At 39.8% G+C, this 20,035-nt stretch overlaps 1 pseudogene; it reads left to right on the top strand.

Annotated features, from left to right (window-relative positions):
* Window positions 1–18,432: 18,432 nt before the first annotated feature.
* On the top strand, window positions 18,433–19,662 carry LOC109395324 (bifunctional methylenetetrahydrofolate dehydrogenase/cyclohydrolase, mitochondrial pseudogene; annotated as a pseudogene).
* The last annotated feature ends 373 nt before the right edge of the window (window positions 19,663–20,035 follow it).

The following is a 20,035-nucleotide window of genomic DNA, read 5'->3' as shown; positions in this document are numbered from 1 at the left end:
AAGAAGGAAAAATGATACAAGATGAAAATTTTGATCTACACAAAAGAAGAGCACTGGAAATGGTAACTATATCAGTAAATTTAAAGAAATTTTCTCATGAATTTTTCTCTATAGGAAGTAGTATAATATCACTTTAAGGTAGACTGTGGTAAGTTAAAGATGTATACTATAAGTTGTAAAGTCACCATTATAATGACACCTAAAAAGTTAAAGATAAAAAGCCACAAAGGAGATAAAATGGAATTATCAAAATTATTCAATTATTCCAAAAGATAGAAAAAGAGGAAAAAGGAACAAATAACAGATGGGGAAAATATAAAATAGAAAGATGGTAGACATAAACCCAAATATATCCATAATTACATATGTGGTATAAAGACTCTAAGAGGGCCTCCAATTATCCCTTTCTCTTTGTATTCATGCCCTTGTGTAATCTTCTCCTTTTGAGTGTAGGTGGAACCTGTGACTTGCTTCTAACCTACAGAATATGGAATGTCACCTCCATGATTGTTAATTAAGATTGTGACTTCTATCTTGCAAGTAGACTTTCTCTATTGACTATCTCCCTGGATGGCTTTGATGAAGATGCGAAAGCTACCATATGAAGACATCATGTGGCAAAGAACTAAAGATGGCTTTCATTCTGACAGCACAAAAGGAACAGAATCCTGCCAACAACCACATTAAATGAGAAACAGATTGGTCCTCAGTTGAGACCTCAGTCCTGCCCAACACTCTGATTGCAACCTTGTGAAATATCTTGAAGCAGAGGACTCAGCTAGGCCATGCCTGAATTTCTGACCCACAGAAACAGTGTGTTTCAAGCTGCTAAGTTTGTGGTAATATTATTCTGCAGCAATAAATAACTAATAAAACATTAAGTGTAAATGGTTTAAACACCCAATTAAATGGAGATTGAAAGACTGGATTTAAAAAAAAGACCCAACTACGAGGTACGATAAAAAAAATACTGTGAATGTTTAAAATAAAAAAAAACTTATTACAGTAAAAGACACATTACCATTAATCCCCCTCAAAATCCTCCCCCTCGCTTCGAACACACTTATCCCATCATTCTTGCCACTTTCTGAAGCAGTTCTGGAAGTCCTCTTTCGTGAGTGTCTTTAGTTGCACTGTCGTGACTGCCTCTATGTCCTGAATCAATTCAAACATTTACCTTTCATGGTCATTTTGACTTCAGGGAAGAGCCAGAAGTCGCACAGTGCCAGATGCAGTGAATAAGGTGGATGAGGACACACCGTAATGCTTTTATTTGACAGAAATTGCTGTACCAGAAGCAATGTGTGACATGGAGCCTTTTCGTTGTGATCACAAAATACGGTGAGTGCTGCTGCCGAGTGCCATCCAATGGAAAGGCAGGGATATTCAATACGGGACGCGGCGCGTCAAACCTTAGTAACAGTGTGGGACAAGTTTCAACTTGTTTGGTGCAGCCAGTCAGGTGTGAGCTACAGTTGAGAGAAGGTGTGTTTTAAAAAGTGCTGTAAATCATTCTCCATCATGACAATGCTCTGTGTCACACATCGCTTCTGGTATATGGCAATTTCTGTCAAATAAAAACATTACAGTGTGTCCTCATCCACCTTATTCACTGGATCTGGCACCGTGTGACTTCTGGCTCTTCCCCAGAGTCAAAATGATTTAGAACATTGAAGCAGCCATGACAGCACAACTAAAGACACTCACAAAAGAGGACTTCCAGAACTGCTTCAGAAAGTGGCAAGAATGATGGGATAAACGTATTCAAAGCAAGGGGGAGTATTTTGAGGGGGATTAATGGCAATGTGTCTTCTATTGTAATACATTATTTTTATTTAAACATTCACCATATTGTTTGATCACACCTTGTACATGCTGTTTTTAAGAAGTGTACTTTAAATATAAAGACACAGTAGTTTAAAATAAAAAGAGAAAAGATATACCATGATGAAATCTGAGTATAATTATGGATTTGTCTATTTCTCCTTACACTTCTACCAATTTTTAATTCATGTAATAATTCTGTTATTAGGTGCATACAAATTTAGGATTGTGAAATCCTCTTCCTAAATTAGACTCTTGATGAAATGACCTCTTTATTGTTATTAACATCATTTACTCTGAAATCTACTTTGCCTTACATCAATATAGCAACTCCTGCTGGGTTTTCGCTTTTCCAAGGCTGCACAATCGTGGAAGAAATGTTAATTTTGCATCTGATTTTACCTGTGTCTAGCCTCCTAACTTAAATGACGGAAGCGCTCCTTTTCTTCTTTTCCTGTCTGAGCTGGTCTTCACTCCTTCAGTCCCAGGCAAGATTTTACCCTTTCTTAAGGAATACTAAGAAACAGTTAACAGTGGTCACGTTTGGAAAAATGGATTGGGTAGGAAAGGTAAGCAGGGAAAGATGCACTATTTGTTTATATTTTTCTGTTTCACTTAAATTTTCTAAACATGTGCATATGTTAATTTTGGTACATTTTTAATGTTAACATGGATTCTCTGAGCAGTGAGAATATGACCTTTTTTGTTTGGCTGTTTTCTCCTTTTTATTTTTCTGTATATTTTCAAGAATGAACGTTATTCTAAAATAATAATAAATAGACACTCCCTGCCTTCCCCAAAGTCAACAGTCTGACTGCTGCCACAGTCTAAACCTGGAGCCCAGCCTTGCCAGCCCGCCCTCTTTGCCTTCTAATGTGCTGCTGCTTCCTGTCTCTCTTGAGTCATTCATTCTGTGCCCACTTTTTGTCCACCAGCTCTGCCCCTAACAAAGAGTAGCAAATTTGGAGTGAGACCAGTCAGAGAGTGTGCCTAACACCTCACAGGGTGCCCAGACACTGCACGGAGACTAGAGATCATGGTTCTATACACAAACACCAGCAATAAGGTTTTGCCTGTCTTTTCCTCCAACTCAGGTTTTTCCAAAGACCACATGCCTATTAGTACCAACAAATTATGTATTACGGTTGCATCCTCTTCCTTCTAGAGAAACACTCATCTGCTATTATTTCAGTAGAAATGTAGTTAATGAGCAGTTATGCTCATTTTATAACACACTATGAGTTGACTAATAAGATAAATAACTCGGGGGAGAAACCAATAGACATAAATATACTTGTACTTTATGGCCTGAAAGTTCAATCAAATGCCTCCCCATTAGCAAAGGGATTTTGCATTTTAGAAATATATCTGGGGTGAAGAACCAATGGCATGACCAAATAGAATATTTCCCTTTTTGAGCCATTATAACAAAACCAGTGACAAATATGGAGAGCCTTCTGTGGAAGCATACATTGAGTGGTTTTATGAAATTCGCACCAGGCCATTATTTTTAAAGGGACTGATTCAGAAAATTTGCCAATCATACGCAAGGAGTATTATCTACTCAAAAATTGCATGACGGGCCGGCCGAGTGGCTCAGTTGGTTGGGAGCGTGAGCTCTGAGCAACAGCGTCGCTGACTCGATTCCCACATGGGCCAGTGAGCTGCACCCGAGCTGAGCTGCCGCTGAGCTGCCAATAGGTGGCAGGATGGCTCAGCTGGTGAGAGCATGTGCTCCTAACAACAAGGTTGCCAGTTCAACTCCCACATGGGATAGTGGGCTCTGCCCCCCCCCAACCCCCACAACTAAAATTGAACAGGGAACCGCGAGCTACTGATGGGCAGCCAAATGGCTCAGTGGTTAGAGCGTGTGCTCTTAGCAACAAGGTTTCTGGTTCGACCCCTTGCATGGGATGGTGGCTACACCCACTGGCAACTAATTGAACACAGCACCTTGAGCTGAGCAGCGCAATTGGACTTGGAGCTGAGCTTGCTGCACCCTCCACAACCAAGACTGAAGGACAAAAATTGGCTGTTCCCTTTCCCCAATTCCCCAATAAAATCTTAAAAAAAAATTGCATGAGATTTTCTAGGGCCAAATTGAACCACTGTTAACAAACAAACAGAAAATTCTATATTGTTGAGCCTCTGAAGACAAATTTCAACTATTTTGTGAACAGTTGAGAAATACCAACTTCAGTTATTTTCCTATCTTTGCTGTTAACAAGAACCCAAATTATCAGCACCTCTTACAATCCCTGACCTTTTAGGATAGTGTAATGATGTTCTAAAGATGGTAAAAAGTATACACAATGTCATTCTATTAACTCATATCTACAAGCATGTTAATTGAAAAATATCTATAGAATTAATGCAAAAAAGGTCAAGTCATTAAAACAACAAACTTTTATTTTCCAATGTACCATTTTCAATGACCACATCAAATATTTTAAAAGATACTCTGAACAATTGAAAATCATTTCCATGAAAATGGTTTCTTTCATGGGAATCTGTTTCCTCTTTGATTCATGGGGACATTATCCCATTGAAATGTTTTAATGGGGCTCAAATAAGTATAAGAAATAGAGAACGTATTGTTGCATGGTCATTTTTCAATCATATACTGGTGAATTATTAACAGAAATTCTTATTTGCAAGTGTTTATTGACAAAATTGGGTCAAAACCCACTATGAAACAGTAAAAGGAGTTACTGCAGTCAGAAGCTCTGAGCTAATCCCAGACCAGGGATTCTAACTGTATACGTGGGCCTGTCATTCATTGTATCTGAGCCTCCTCTGTAATACTATAGAAATAGAATTTCTATCCTGGCTTTACCTAATGTGCAAGACCTAAATCAAAGAAGAGCAGCCTACTTTTGATCCAGATATATGGCCATGGTGGTGTTAAAATACCATATTCCCCCATGTATGAGGCGCTCCCATGTGTAAGACACACCTTCATTTTGGGGCCCGAAATTTGAAAAAAAAGTATTATATAAAGTTATTGAACTCAAGCTTTATTCATCATAAAATTCATACAACTCCTCATCACTTGCGGGAAATGCAAGTAAAAAATCTACAACCACTGTATAAGACGCATCCAGTTTGTAGACCCCAAACTTTTCAAAAAAGGGTGCGTCTTATACATGGGGAAATACAGTATGTCCACAAGTTATTAATATTTGCTACTCCTCCCTTCAAAAGGTGGAACCTAGGGCCGGCCGAGTGGCATGTTGGTTAAGAGCTGGCTTAGGATTCCAGAGGGCCCCGGTTCGGATCCCACATATGAGGGCCAGTGACACTGCCCTCTACAGCTAAGATGCTGAACAACAGCTCAACCTGGAGCTGGGCTGCCGTGAGTCGCCGGCGATGGCGTAGGCTGCAGCCCCTGTGGCAGTGGGTTGCCATGGGCTACCGTATGTAGCCGGCAGCCAGTGAGAGTGGCCAGCAGCCGCCATGAGCGGCCATCCAGAAGCCGGCGACTGATCTGCCTTGCCCGGGAAGAGCGCAATGATGGTGCCAACATGGGCCAGTGAAGCAACGTCCTCCACAGCTAGACTGAAGAACCAAATGACAGCAACTTGTCTGTTCCCCTTCCCCCAATTCCCCAGCACTGTTCCCATCCCCCCAATTCCCCAATAAAAAAATCTTTTAAAAAAAATCATAAAAAAACCCAAAAGGTGGAACTAATTCCTCTCCCCCTAAATGCTGGTTGTATTTAGTGACTCATGTCTAATGAATAGAATGGTAGAGGTGACAGTCTATGACATCTGTGATCAGGATATAAAAGGCATTATGATTTCCTTTTTGCTCTCTTCTTGTGATCTTCCACTCTTGGGGAAGAGAGCAGCCATGTTGTATAGACACTCAAGCAGCCCCATGAAGAGATGCACATGACAGGAACTGGGACCTCCTGTGAACAACCATCAAGGAACTGAGGCTTCCTTCCTACAGTCCTTGTGTGACCTTGGAATTGAATCCTCCTACCCCAGTCAAGCCTTCAGGTAACTGCAGCCCATGTCTTAACTGCAACCTCATGAGAGAACCTGAGCCAAAACCATCCCGCTCAACCACTCCTGAAATTCTGACCCACAGAAACTGTGGGGTGATAAATGTTTGTTGTTTTAGGTCAATATGTTTTAGGGGTAATTGTTATACAGAAGTAGGTAGTTAATACTATGGCCTAAAAGGAAAAATACAGCTATAAAGACACATATAATATGACTCTCTTTTTAAGTATACATGGGGAGTTTCCAAATAAATTTAGAAAGAAATGAGAGTTTTGATTTAGACGCCTACCATAAAATTCTCTTAAAGCTTTCACATATTCTGGGTTATAATACAGTTAGAAGAAGCTGCAGTTTTTTCTCCAGTCACAATGAAGGCTCTATAGTCCACAGAAGACCCCGTGAGGAACAATAAAGCACCTGTCTAAGTAGAGATAGTTATATACGTGGGAACACTTCACAGGCATCTTTAAACTCGGGCTCTATATTCATCATTTCAGATTTAAAGAACATCTTAGGCAAGCCACAGTTATTAAAAACCTCTATCATAAATATCCTGTCCCTTCCACTAAATCCATGTTTACCAAAATGATTTAAAAGGACCAAAGCTGCAGAATGGAATTAAAACTATAGCAATAGTCTTCAAGCTGAGGTTATACAAAGACTTTCCAAGGGATACATGGGCATAAATAGTTTTGAGGAAATTAATTTCAACTCAGCTTCCACATATATGCAGTCTCTCCTAAAAGTGATCTAAGATGTGCATTATATCTGGTCTTCTTTCCTACCTCTCCTTTCACGAGCATCATATTTCATGTTGTAAAGGAAGGCATATTTCTTTTAATTCCCAAATCTTATTATTATATCTTGCCCCAGAGTGTGAAAACTTCAGGGGCACCAAAAAAAGGGATAGTTTAAAATATTGGTGCTTGCAAAGCTCAGTTATTCAAATCACCATAAACTCATAGCAGGACGCTTGTCTTTCTAATCTCCCACATATTTTTATTAAATGAGAAGCATAGTGAAACTCATGCTGGGATGTTCTCTATTGAAAAATATTGTAGTATGGGGAAGGGATTGTGGGATTGATAAAAAAAAATTTTATTTAGCAACCTCATCTCTCAATTCTGTCAGTGGTTGGACAATAATATATTGCTCCAGAGAATAACTCCTGTGAGGCTGTTCCTGAACAAAGATATGAAATCACTGACTTATGATATCATTTATTTACAAAAGATCCAGGTTCAAAAAATATATCATTTTTAAAGTTATGAAAGCTAAGGGCATTAGGGAAAAGGTACTGTCATTAAAGCTAGTTTTGGAAACCTTTTACGTATTAATTTTCCTCTCTTGAAAATACTATACGACTTAGACAAGGTTATGAATCTAGGATCACAGCTCATTTTTCACACAAGTTATTTATTGAGTAGCTTCTATTTACCAAGCATTGTTTTAGATTCTCAGATGCAATGGGGCATAAAATAAACAAAAATCTACGCTCTCATAGAACTTATAGAAAGGAGAAACAAATGATAACAAAATAAGTGTGTGGTATAGTACACTAGAAAGTTATAAGTTCATAGAGAGCAAGAAAAAAGGCAAGAAGCACAGGGAATTTCAGGGGCATTGGGGACTTTAAATTAGGTGGCAAGGGATGGCTCCATTTACAAGATGACATTTGCACAGACTTGAAAGTGATGAGGGAGAAAGACTTGTAGATATTTGGGGAGTGGGGGGAGAGGAAGGGTGGAGTGTGCTAAGCAGAGGGGGCAAAGCATGTGCAAAGGCCCTGGGGCAAAGTATGCTCGGCCTGCTCAAGGAACAGCAGGAACAACAAGGAGGCCAGTGTAGAGAGGAGTAAGTGAGAGGGAGAGTAGAAGAATAAGAGATCGGGGTAGTGTAGTGCCAGACCATGTGGAGCTTTATGGGCTACCGGAAGGGTTTTGACTTTTACTCTGGGTGAGGGTTTTGTGGAATGACACAATCTGACTTATGTTAAGCAGCACGCTAGCCACTGTAGTGAAAATAAATGATAGGGAGCAAGGACAGAAGCAAAAATTCAGCAAGGCAGTTACTGCAATAATCCAGTAAGAGACCAAGGATGCTTGGTCCAAGATGGTAGCCAAGGAGGTGATAAAAAGAAATGAGATTCTGGATATATTTTGAAGGTCAAGTTAATTGGATACGCTGATAGATTGGATGTAGGATGTGAAAAAGAATAGCCCTATATCTACTAAAAAAATTACATTTATAGTTTAAAAAGCTTTCTGGAAAGGAAACTCCAGACTCAGATAGTTTCACATGTAAATTCTATCACATGCTTATGTAAGAAATCACACCAACCTTACCAAAACTCTTTCAGAAAATAAAGGATGACAGAAGACTGCCCAATTCATTTTGTGTGGTCAGCATCACTCTAATTCTAAAACCTGATAAAGGCAGTCCAAAAAAGAAATTTATAGACCAGTAACCTTCCTAAACAGAGATGCAAAATAAAAAAAATTCTTAACAAAATATTAATAAATGGAATCCAACAATATACCAAAAGGATAATACATGATGACCAAGTAGGGTTTATCAGGAATGCAAGGTTCTTTAACATTTAAATATCAATCAAGGTAATTTACCATATTAACAGAATAAAGGGGAAAAACTACATGATAATTTGTATAGATGCAGAAAAACGAATTCAACACTCACTCTATCACCACAAAACTCTTATCAAACTAAGAATAAAGGAAACATAGTCAAGCTGATAAAGGATAGCTTTTTAAAACCTGCAACTAACTTTATACTAAATGGCAAAAGCCTGAATGTGTTTTCCTCAAGACTATGAAATGGCAAAGTTGCCCATTGTCATCACTTCTATGCAGTATCATGCAGGAGGTCTTAGCCAATTCAATAAGGCAAACATTTAAAATTAAAAGAAATAAAAGGTAGAAAATTTGAACGGAAAAAGTAAAATTGTCTATATTTGCTGATGACAATGACCATACAAAAAACTAAAAAAAATCACAAAATAAATGCTTGAACTAGTAAAGGAATAACACTCACCCAGAGTAAAAGTCAAAACCCTTGCAGTAGCCCATAAAGTTCCACATGGTCTGGCATTAATACTACCCCATCTCTTCTCATTCTTCTACTCTCCCTCTCACTTACTCCACTCCACACTGGCCTCCCTGCTATTCCGAGCATACTTTGCCCCAGGGCCTTTGCACATGCTTTCTCTCCCTCTGCTCAGCACTTTCCCTCCAAGATACAATGTTAATTTTTAAAATCAAGTAGTGTCACAAACAATTTATTCCATCCATAACATCAAAAATCATGGAATAATTCTAACATATAATATGTTATAACATAAAATATAACATAATAAATTTAATAAAATACTTCTATGATCTCTACATTTAAAAATATAAAACATTATATCTCCATCCCTAAACCCTGGCAACCACTAATCTGGACACAAAAGAATCCATACTGTAGGGTTCCATTTATATAAAGCTATAGAACAGGCAAATCTCATCTATAGTGAAAAATAATCAGAACAGTGGTTTCCCGGTGGGGAAGAGGGTGTGAGTTGGGGACGGCATTTGCCTGGGAAAGAGCATGAAGGAACTTTCTGGAGTCATGGTAGTGTTCTATATCTTGATGGGGGTTTGTATTCATCAAAACTCAGTGGATGTACAACTATATACATAGCAATTTTGATATCCCTTCAAGATAATTAAATTGTTTTCAAAAATTATAATACTTGTATATTAATCTGGAGCTCGATATAAAATAATTAGGTCAGATTCATCAGGTATTCATTCAAATAATTAACAGTCATTTATTGAGTATTTACTATGTGCCAGGCCCTTGAAAGAAAGTCAAAATGCAGAACAGTCAGTTCAATAGTTTCTACTTTCACCCACAGTAACCTACTTGGAAAGGAATGCTTTGGGGAAATAAGATAAGAAAAGAAAGCCTTTTGTTCACAGCTATTTTTATGTTATATTTTGCCCATTAAAGAAGCCATTTTCAAGATGGAAACTTAGTACTGCTAAATAGAAAATAATTGCATCTTCCTTGAAAATGTTTTCAACCGTGGAAGCAGAAAAATTGAGACGTAAGGAAAGAGAGGGCTGCACTAACATGGTTTTTATTTTTTTATTATTTTTTTAGCTGAGCCATCCTGCCACCTGTTGGCAGCTCAGTGGCAGCTCAGCTTGGGCCAGGAATTGAACCGGCAACCCTGTTGCTCAGAGCTCACATTCTTGAGTGAGCTCTTAACCAACTGAGCCACTCGGCCGGCCCCAACATGAGGTTTTTAAAATGTTGGCATTATGCCGACAGATCGAGAGAGCTCTAAATGTCATTTCCTCATAAGAAGCTATTATGCGCAATGCTTGAACAGGGCTGCAGGATCTAGCAACAGAAGGGAAAAAAGATTTCCAAGGCGAGAGGGCTGCTTGTTTCAAAGCTAAACATTAAATTGTCACGCCTCGAGGTCTTGACCAGAGAATGAATAGCCAGCCTGTGCCTCAGCCTAACAGCTTTTGTTTTTCTGAATGACACTGGATTTATTAGATACATACTTTTAAATACATGATTTTCCAGTGTAATTCAAGTTGCATCTTGAGGTGGAGCGCAAACACTGGTGAATGTTTTTGTATGTAAATATATTCTAGTCTATGAATCTGCAGCTTGTCTCAGACACACAAAAGCAAAGTTTAAGGCTGGGTTTCAGAAATAATCGCAGTTATATATTGCTCTAATTCACATTGCAGCACTAAATGTGACTGAGCAATTTAAATGTTAGGAAACATGGCTGACGAGCAAGGCAGAGGCTGAGAATTTGCCAACCAGAGCATTTGAAGCCCTGCCTGATGTTCACTGTCGAGCTGCACTGAGTGCTTTGAAATGTACTTAGCCTTCATGACTCAGTTTCCCCTTCTTTTTCTTTGAGGACTAGCCTACCCCGCTTTGTCCAAATTAGCCATCAAAGTTTGAAAGCCTCCCTAAATCACCTGCTTTTCCTTCAAGGGCCTCGAGGAGAAGTGTCTTGAATTTTATCTTCTTCATCTTTCCTTTAATCTCCCCTAAAAATCAGTGTAGCTTTGAAGGGGCAGGGGGAGTCACAAAAAGTGTTATTTTATAGATAGAAATGGAACTGGGGCGAGACACTTGTCAGCGTTTGCTTCAGTCATGAAGGGCTGGTGGGGCGAGTAACATTTGTGTTTTCTCTACATTTGAACTTGGAGTATTTTCATCACGTAGGTGATGAAGCCACATCCTTCCTTGCCTCCTCTGCTGCTTTTACAAAACACGGCCTAGTGTCTCCAGTATGAGCCCAGAAATCAGCTTCTCTCTCTCTCTCTCTCTCTCTCTCTCTCTCTCTCTCTCTCTCTCTCTCTCTCTCTCTCTCTCAATTCACCAAAGTGCCCTCCAACAGACAAAGGCAAAAATAAAGTGCACTACGGACAGTTCTTGTGCCCGATAAAATACAACACATGCGTGCGAGCACACACACAAATGCTTTTCCTGTTTGTCCCCAGGGCCTCACCACATCACTGGCTCTGGTCTGTGAGCAGAGATCATAAATAAGATGCTTCTCTGTGAGACAAAAGCAAAAATCAGGCTTAGAACTTAAATTTTCCTTTTACTTTAATCTTGTTCTTAAATATCTATCTGGCCTGGTCGTTCACAATCTTGAGACCTGGACAATAGGACACAGGACAAAATCATAGGGCAAATGGCATTCATCCTTACCAGCCCCCAGCCTGCAATTCATATCCTAAAACCCGACCCAAGCAGCAGGTCCTTATTTTATCCACTGCTCTCCTTTATCCAGATGACTCCCTTGAAATGCCCTTAACAGGAAGAAAGTGGCTCTCCTATTCAGACTTGCCTCAAAGCATTTGTGGACTAAATTCATTAGCTTTACCCTCAATTCTAATTCAGCTATTGAGCCAATTCAAACATCTTAATATTACCATTAGTCCTTGCTTACTCCACTGCCTGTGTTTTTCCAATTTTTATGTGAAACTCTATGGGTTTTCCTCAGCTCAATGAAAAACACAATCAAATTCTTCCTTCATTATTGATTGAAAATTCAAGAGATAATGTTTGTTTTTACAAACAAAACTTTCATCTCACAATTGCTGCTGTAATAAGGATTATTTTGGGTCTCAAGTGACCAAAACTCAGTTGAAAATTAGTTCAGCACAAGAAGGGGGGGGGTTTGCTTATATCATTGACAATTCCAAGAGTCAATTGGCAAGAACCCAGAAGACAGTCTCTTTCCATTTCCTGGACCTTTCTTCTTCCTTTTTTAAAAAGATTTTTTACTGGGGAATTGGGGGAGGGGAACAGCATTGAGGAATTGGGGAAGGGGGACAGACAAGTTGCTGTCCTTTTGTTCTTCAGCCTAGTTGTAGAAGACGTCACTTCACTGGCCCATGTTGGTATTACCATTGTGCTCTTCCCGGGCGAGGCAGATCAGTCGCCGGCCTCTGGACGGCCACTCATGGCGGCTCTTGGCAGCTCACACGGGCTGCCAGCCGCTCATGGTAGCTCATGGCAGCCCACTGCAGCCCCATTGCAGCCTACGCCATCGCTGGTGACTCACGGCAGCCCAGCTCCAGGTCAAGCTGTTGTTCACCATCTTAGCTGTAGATGGCACAGCGTCACTGGCCCATGTGGGATCCGAACCGGGGTCCTGCTACTCAGAGCTGGCGTCCCAAGCCAACTCTTAACCAACGCACCACTTGACCGGCCCCAACCCTTTCTTCTTTTGTGTGGATTTTATTTTCTGATAATTCTCCCCAAGTGGTGACAAAGATATATATTTGATTTCAAAGCCAATAGTTCTGAGATCAAATCCTGCCTGCTTAGCATGACCATCACAGAGAGATATGCATTTCCAACAGGCTAATCCAAAGTTCCAAGGAAGGTAATGGAGGTCAGCCAGCAGGGGTTGCCTGTGGTCCCCATGCCCTGGACAACAGCCCATCCCTCTGGATTTCCTCGGTGGGTCCCAGCAGAGCAGCTGAGCTTTGAGTCAGAGAGAAGAGAACACTGCAGCTATAAAGGTAGCAAGTTGAAAGGCATCAGCTCTGATTTGCTGTGGGACACGCCTTATTCCACCAGCCTGGTCTTAAGAGGGTACAAGAAGATCCTATCGCTCTGGCAACTGGCAGTTTCCAATTCAGGAGACTAGAAATGAACTCACACACTGGTGAGACCTGGGGGATATGCGACATACAAGGGGTGCAAACAACTGTACCCTTCTGAAAAGAATGGCCTCTCTTTTGTTTTCTAACCCAGAGGAGTGGGGAGCCATGAAGATTTCAGACTAAGTAAAAATGGTCACGTGTAAGCCTCTCAGGACTTGCAGTTCTCCCAGGGGAAGCGACAAGGGACCCACACAAGATTATCTGGAGTGAGGTTTGGTGGTGGTGGCAGCTATTTATTTAGTGCAAACCTCTTTAAAGACTATATTAAATAAACGCTAGCAATGTTCATACTTTCAGTTCTAAATCAAATTTTTGTGATTTTCATTTAAACATAAGATTATGGTGGTTTTAAAATAATTATCCCTGAAGTTTTATAAAAATAATGCAGCTATAAAGAACATTATTTTTAAGACCTCAATTTGAAATGAAATGCAGACTTTCTAGATTTTAATGCATCATAAGCTACTGATTTCATAAAATTGTATCCACTTTTCAAAGCTTCTATCACCCCATGGAAGCAGCCCTTTGGAAAAGAATGAGGCATTTGATTCTCTAATGTCTCCATTTACCCAATTATAGGTAGGTTTTCATATGTAATCTCTTTTAAAATATTGTTAAAGCACTTTCTACTATGGTTCTAGTATGGATAGAAAATGTTAAAGGCATTAATTTCATTGAACTACAGGAAAACTTCAGATTAGAAGATGACGAGAATCTAAGAAAAGTGAAGCATTTTCCTGGTACTTAAGGTGGCCTCAATCACATTGAAATAGCTAAAATTTTGACAAAACAGATAACCTCCATCTTTAGGGAAAGCTACATATAAAATGAAGGTAATTGTTGTAGGAATGGAAGACAGTTTTCACTTCAAATGAGACACACAGACACTTATCAAGTTCTTCATATATTGAGATATTTGTGCCGAAGTGACCATTAAATCCTCAATCCTTCTACATAATAAGAGTAGACAAACCTCTCAATTTCACCAGTTTTCATAACTTTCAAGAGCTTCATAAATAATAAATAAAGGTAGGAATTAAGGAAAAGTCAAAATGTTGATTTAAATAAGAAATGTCATTATGTAAGATAGAAAAAAGAATAGAGATAAAATTCTAAATTCTTTTATTTCCTAAAAATGTTGCTTCTATCCTTTCTAAATACTAGTTTGATGTCTATATCTAAGGATGTGGCTGCCAATCTCCAAAACGATCCCCTACTAATCCTTAACTCCTGGTTCATGCCTTCCTATAGTCCCCCTTTTTACTGTGCTAAAGGTCCAGCTGCTCACTGCACAAAAACCAAAACTCGAGACAAGAGGTTCAACACACCCGCATTCCAGGGGTATGGCAGACTCCTGTCCAAAGGCCATCCCCGCCCCATTCCCAGCATGGCCAAAAGGGTTTATAGGCAGGTAAGGAGAGGCAGAACAAAAGAAAGAGGAAGTTGCTCAGGCAATTCCTGGACAAAGACGCTTCTCAGAGACTGGGGTTTTTTTTTTTTCCGGGATAGGAGTGGATCTTATACAGAAGTAAAAACTTCTTTCAAATCAGTATCCTGGAGGTTTCCTTTATGAAATAGGGTCTTTGAGCCTGGTATGCATATGGCCTGGAGTAAACAGAACCATTGAAACTGGTAGGCATATTAAATGTATAGTAAACACAATCATTAAGGTTTGGTGGGAGGGAAGGAAAGCAAAGAAAAGAGAAGCTTTTAAAACCAAGCTAAACTACACTGTTAAATCGAATTGTACTAGAGGTTTAAATCTCAAAATAGAAGACATAGTGTCACCCTTGCACTCCTACACTAAACAGGGCTGACCTGTATAATCAATAAAATATTACAGAAATGATGGAGTATGACATTAAAAGTCTGGGTCATAAAGACATTGTGGCTTCTGTCTTGCTCTCTCTTATATAACTCACTCTGGGGAAAACTGGCTGCCATGTCATTCTGAGACTCAATCAGCAACTGTGGCAAGGCCCATGTGGCAAGGAATTGAGCCCTTCCACCAATAACCATGTGAGTGAGCCTTCTTGGAGTTGAATCCTTCAGCTATAGTCAAGCCCTCAGATGACTACAGCTCCAGCTGACATCTTGACAAACCTTATGAGAGGCCCTGAGCCAGAACCACAGAGCTAAGATGCTCTTTCATTGCAGCATTATTTACAATAGCCAAGATATGGAAGCAACCTAAGTGCCCATCAATAGATGAATGCATAAAGAAGATGTGGTACATATATACAATGGAATAGTTCTCAGCCATAAAAAAGAGCGAAATCTTACTATTTGTGACAACATGGATGGACAGTGGGTATTATACTGAGTGAAATAAGTCAGACAGAGAAAGATAAATACCACATGATTTCACTTATATGTGAAAGGCAAAAAACAAACAAAACAAAAACGAACTCATAGATTCAGAGAATAAACTGATGATCGCCAGATGGGAGATGGGTTGGGGGAATGGGTGGAAAAGGTGAAGGGATTAAGAAGTACCAATTGCCAGTTATAAAAATAGTCATGGGGATGTGAAGTACAGCATAGGGACTATAGTCAATAATATTGTAGTAACTATGTATGGTGTCAGATGGGTACTAGAGTAATTGGGGTGATCACCGCATAAATTATATAAATGTCTAACCACTGTACCGTACACCTAAAACTAATATAAAACAATATTGGATGTCAACTGTAATTGAAAAATAAAAATAATTTTTAAAAGACACAGTCTCAATGAATAAGTGGAACACAGTGAATGTTTAGGGCAGTGAAATCATTCTGTATGATGCTGTAATGGTGAACACACGTTCAACACCAAGAACGAACCCTAAGGTAAACCATGGATTTGGGGTGATAATAACGTGTCAGCGTAGGTCTAGTAATTGTAACAAATGTACCACTTTGGTGGGGGAGGCTATGGGAAGGGGGAAAGGGTAAATGGGAACTCACCATACTTTATTCCCAATTTTGCTGTGAAGCTACAGCTGCTCCAAACAAATGAAGTCTACTAATAAGAGGAAGAAAACAGTTTCTGCAAGAACTTTATTTGTTCAAAAAATACTCACTTTGGTTTTCTTTTTCTGTCCTTTTATATTCCACCTTTCTGTGTCTTTATACTTTATACGTGCCTCTTATAAACAGCACATGCTTAGATTTTGTTTGTATCTAATCTAAGAAGCTCTGTCTCTAAGGAGGAACGCTGAACCACCTATATTTGTTGTTAGTACAGATATAAGCGGATTTCTTTTCATTATTTTGAGTGTTCAGTCTACCTAGATTTTCCTTTACCTCTTTTTTCCTCTTTTTCTATTTTCCATTTATTTGGAAGATATAGGTCTTATTTCTATTGTTTTAGTAGAAAGATTTACTATTCCTCTTTGACTGTAATGCTTTGAGTGTAATCACATGTTTACACTCCTCCTGATAATTCAAGGTGCTTAGAACCCTTTAACTCCATATAGACACATCCCAAATCTTCCACAATAGGTCATATAATATTTAATTCTACTTTATTTTGAACCCTACCCCCTAAAATAGTCACTATTACTTTTATTATTGTGGGTTTTTTTAAAAAAAACAATCATTGGTTATTTAAAATTACCAACATCTTGGCCAATTTATTTGCTCAACATGGCTTCTTGGATGCTGATCCTTCTTTCTAGGTTTGATTTCCATCTTATCATATTAAGGGTTTGTGAATGGTTAACTCTCCCAGCTTTATTGGGAAAAAGTCTTTATTTCACCTTTAGTCTCAATACATCACGATGTTTCAAAAATGTTCCTGCTAGATATTTGTTCTTCCTTAGTCTACATTATCTGACACTTAATTCTCCTTCATTCTTTTAATTTTCTCCTTCCAAAACTAACATTAACATATGTTGAGCATTCTCATTCTATTTCATGTCCCTTTAACCTCTATTTTACAATTTCTCTATGTGAGCTGAATTTTTATCTATGTGAGCTGAATTCTGGGTAAATATTTAAATCTAAATTCCAATTCCCTAATTATTTCTTTAGTTACATCTTATCAGAGGCTCAACTTGGCTCAGCTATGAATAGCATTTATATAGTCAAATTATTGAGCTGACTAAAATTATAACGAAAGTATACTGGAAAATGGGTGTGTAGGAAATGTTCCTGGGTGTGGTGAGAGTGAAGAGATCTGCAAGAGGTAATTCCTGATCTAGGATAGTGGAAAATAATTAGATAATTCTTACAAATTAAAAAAAAAATTAAAAGTAGCAATATAAGCATGTTATTAAAACTATAGCAATAAACACCCAAAAATTATGAAATAAGAACCTTAAAATGTTGCCTCTAATGAAGGAAAAAGGGTAAAGTGAGGGGTCGGGAATGGGAGCTGGGAACTGATAGTCATAATAAGTCTTGGAAAGTACAGTATTTGACTCTTTAAATTACACACAGAAATAACTAATTTAAAAAATTATAATTTTTAGGGCCGGCCGAGTGGTGTGATGGTTAAGAACTGGCTTGGGACGCCAGAGGGCCCCGGTTCGGATCCCACATATGAGGGCCAGTGACACTGCCCTCTACAGCTAAGATGCTGAACAACAGCTCAACCTGGAGCTGGGCTGCCGTGAGTCACCGGCGACGGCGTAGGCTGAAGCCCCTGTGGCAGTGGGTTGCCATGGGCTACCGTGTGTAGTCAGCAGCCAGCGTGAGCGGCCAGCAGCCGCAGTGAGCGGCCGTCCAGAAGCCGGCGACTGATCTGCCTCGCCCGGGAAGAGCGCAATGATGGTGCCAACTTGGGCCAGTGAAGCAACATCCTCCACAACTAGACTGAAGAACAAAGCAACAGCAACTTGTCTGTTCCCCTTCCCCCAATTCCCCAGTGCTGTTCCCATCCCCCTAATTCCCCAATAAAAATCTTTAAAAAAAAAGAATTACAATTTTTAAAAGATGGATGAGTGGAAATGAAACTTGGGAAAAGTTGTGCAGATTTAAAAATCATATAAGAGGAATGAATAGGTGGGACACAGAGGATGTTTGGGGCAGTGAAATACTCTGTGTGACACTGTAATGGTGGACACATGTCATTATACATTTGTCCAAACCCATAGAACATACAACATCAAGAGTGAGCCCTAATGTCAACTATGGACTTTGGGTGATAATGATGTGCCAGTATAGATTTATCCATTGTACAAATGTACCACTCTGGTGACGTTGATAACTCGGGGTGGGGGGACGGGGGTAGGCTGTGCATGGGACTGGGGAAGAGCAAGGGGTACATGGGAACTCTCTGTACCTTCCCCTCAATTTTGCTGTGAACCTAAAACTGCCCTACAAAATAAAGTCTATTAAAAAAACTCAAATAAGAATTAGAATGCGCCCTCCCTGCACAGACACCGGCATGGGCAATGGCTGTTTCCTCCCCCGTGTCCACGTTGGCCACCTGGCTGCTTCGGCCCGCACAGACCTGCCGCCTCCGCCATGGTCCCTTCCACCTCTTGGCAATTCGAAATGAAGCTGTGGTTATTTCTGGAAAGCAACTTGCCCAGCAGATCAAGCAGGAAGTGAGGCAGGAAGTGGACGAGTGGGTGGCATCAGGCAACAGATGGCCACACCTGAGCGTGGTTCTGGTTGGTGAGAATCCTGCAAGCCACTCCTATATCCTCAACAAAACCAGGGCCGCTGCAGACGTGGGAATCAACAGTGAGACAATTGTGAAACCAGCTTCAGTTTCAGAGGAAGAATTGTTAAATTTAATCCATAAACTAAATAATGAGGATAATGTAGATGGCCTCCTTGTTCAGCTGCCTCTTCCAGAGTACATAGATGAAAGAAAGATCTGCAATGCTGTTTCTCCAGAAAAGGATGTCGACGGTTTTCATGTAATTAACGTAGGGCAAATGTGTTTGGACCAGTATTCCATGCTACCGGCTACTCCATGGGGTGTGTGGGAGATAATTAAGCGAACTGGCATTCCAACTCTAGGGAAGAATGTGGTTGTAGCTGGAAGGTCAAAAAATGTTGGAATGCCTATTGCAATGTTACTACACACAGATGGAGCACATGAGCGTCCTGGAGGTGATGCCACTGTTACAATATCTCATCGATACACTCCCAAAGAGCAGCTGAAGAAACATACAATTCTTGCAGATATTGTGGTCTCCACCGCAGGCATTCCAAATCTGATCACAGCAGATAGGATCAAGGAAGGAGCAGCTGTTATTGATGTGGGAATAAATAGAATTCAAGATCCCATCACTGCTAAACCCAAGTTGGTTGGAGATGCGGATTTTTGAAGGAGTCTGGAAGAAAGCCGGCTACATCACTCCAGTCCCTGGGGGTGTTGGTCCCATGACAGTGGCTATGCTAATGAAAAATACCATTATTGCTGCAAAAAAGGTGCTGAGACTTGAAGAGCGGGAGGTACTGAAGCCTAAGGAGCTTGGAGTGGCAACTAATTAACTGTTGTGTCTTCCGCATCATGAACAGTACTCTAAGCCAGTTCAAGAGGCAAAACAGGCCAACAGAAATGCAGTATTTTTTATTTATTCTACTGAAATGATTTTAAATGATGCTTTGTATTTATTGAAAGCTTAAATGGGCGGGTGTTTGGGCACATAGCTGCAGCACCTCACCAGGGAGCACGACAGTAACCGTGCTGGGTCCTGTGACCTAGCCATAAGAGAAGCCATCAACCTAATGATTAACATGGAGGTCATTGTTACACTGAGAATGGCTGCTTAATTTTGTCAGATCACTTCAGTTACAATTTGCCTTTTTCTAGGATTTGCATTTCCCAAGTGCTATTCCAATAAGAGTTGATACTCACTTTAGGTTCTAAACCTTCTGAGTTCAACTGGTCAAACCAAAGGAAAAATGTTGCTAGAGAAAATTAGAGAAAAAGTAAAAAGGAAGGAATGATGGTAATTGAGTAAAAATATTTACTCTGATTTTATATGTATTGACTGATAACCAGAAGAAAAGTTACATGTTAATAGTATCCTGAGCTGT

This window comes from Hipposideros armiger, unplaced genomic scaffold (genome assembly GCF_001890085.2).
Source record: "Hipposideros armiger isolate ML-2016 unplaced genomic scaffold, ASM189008v1 scaffold_13, whole genome shotgun sequence".
Lineage (NCBI taxonomy): Eukaryota > Metazoa > Chordata > Mammalia > Chiroptera > Hipposideridae > Hipposideros > Hipposideros armiger.
The sequence above is the reverse complement of the archived record's forward strand: the minus strand, read 5'-3'. Positions and strand labels throughout refer to the sequence as shown.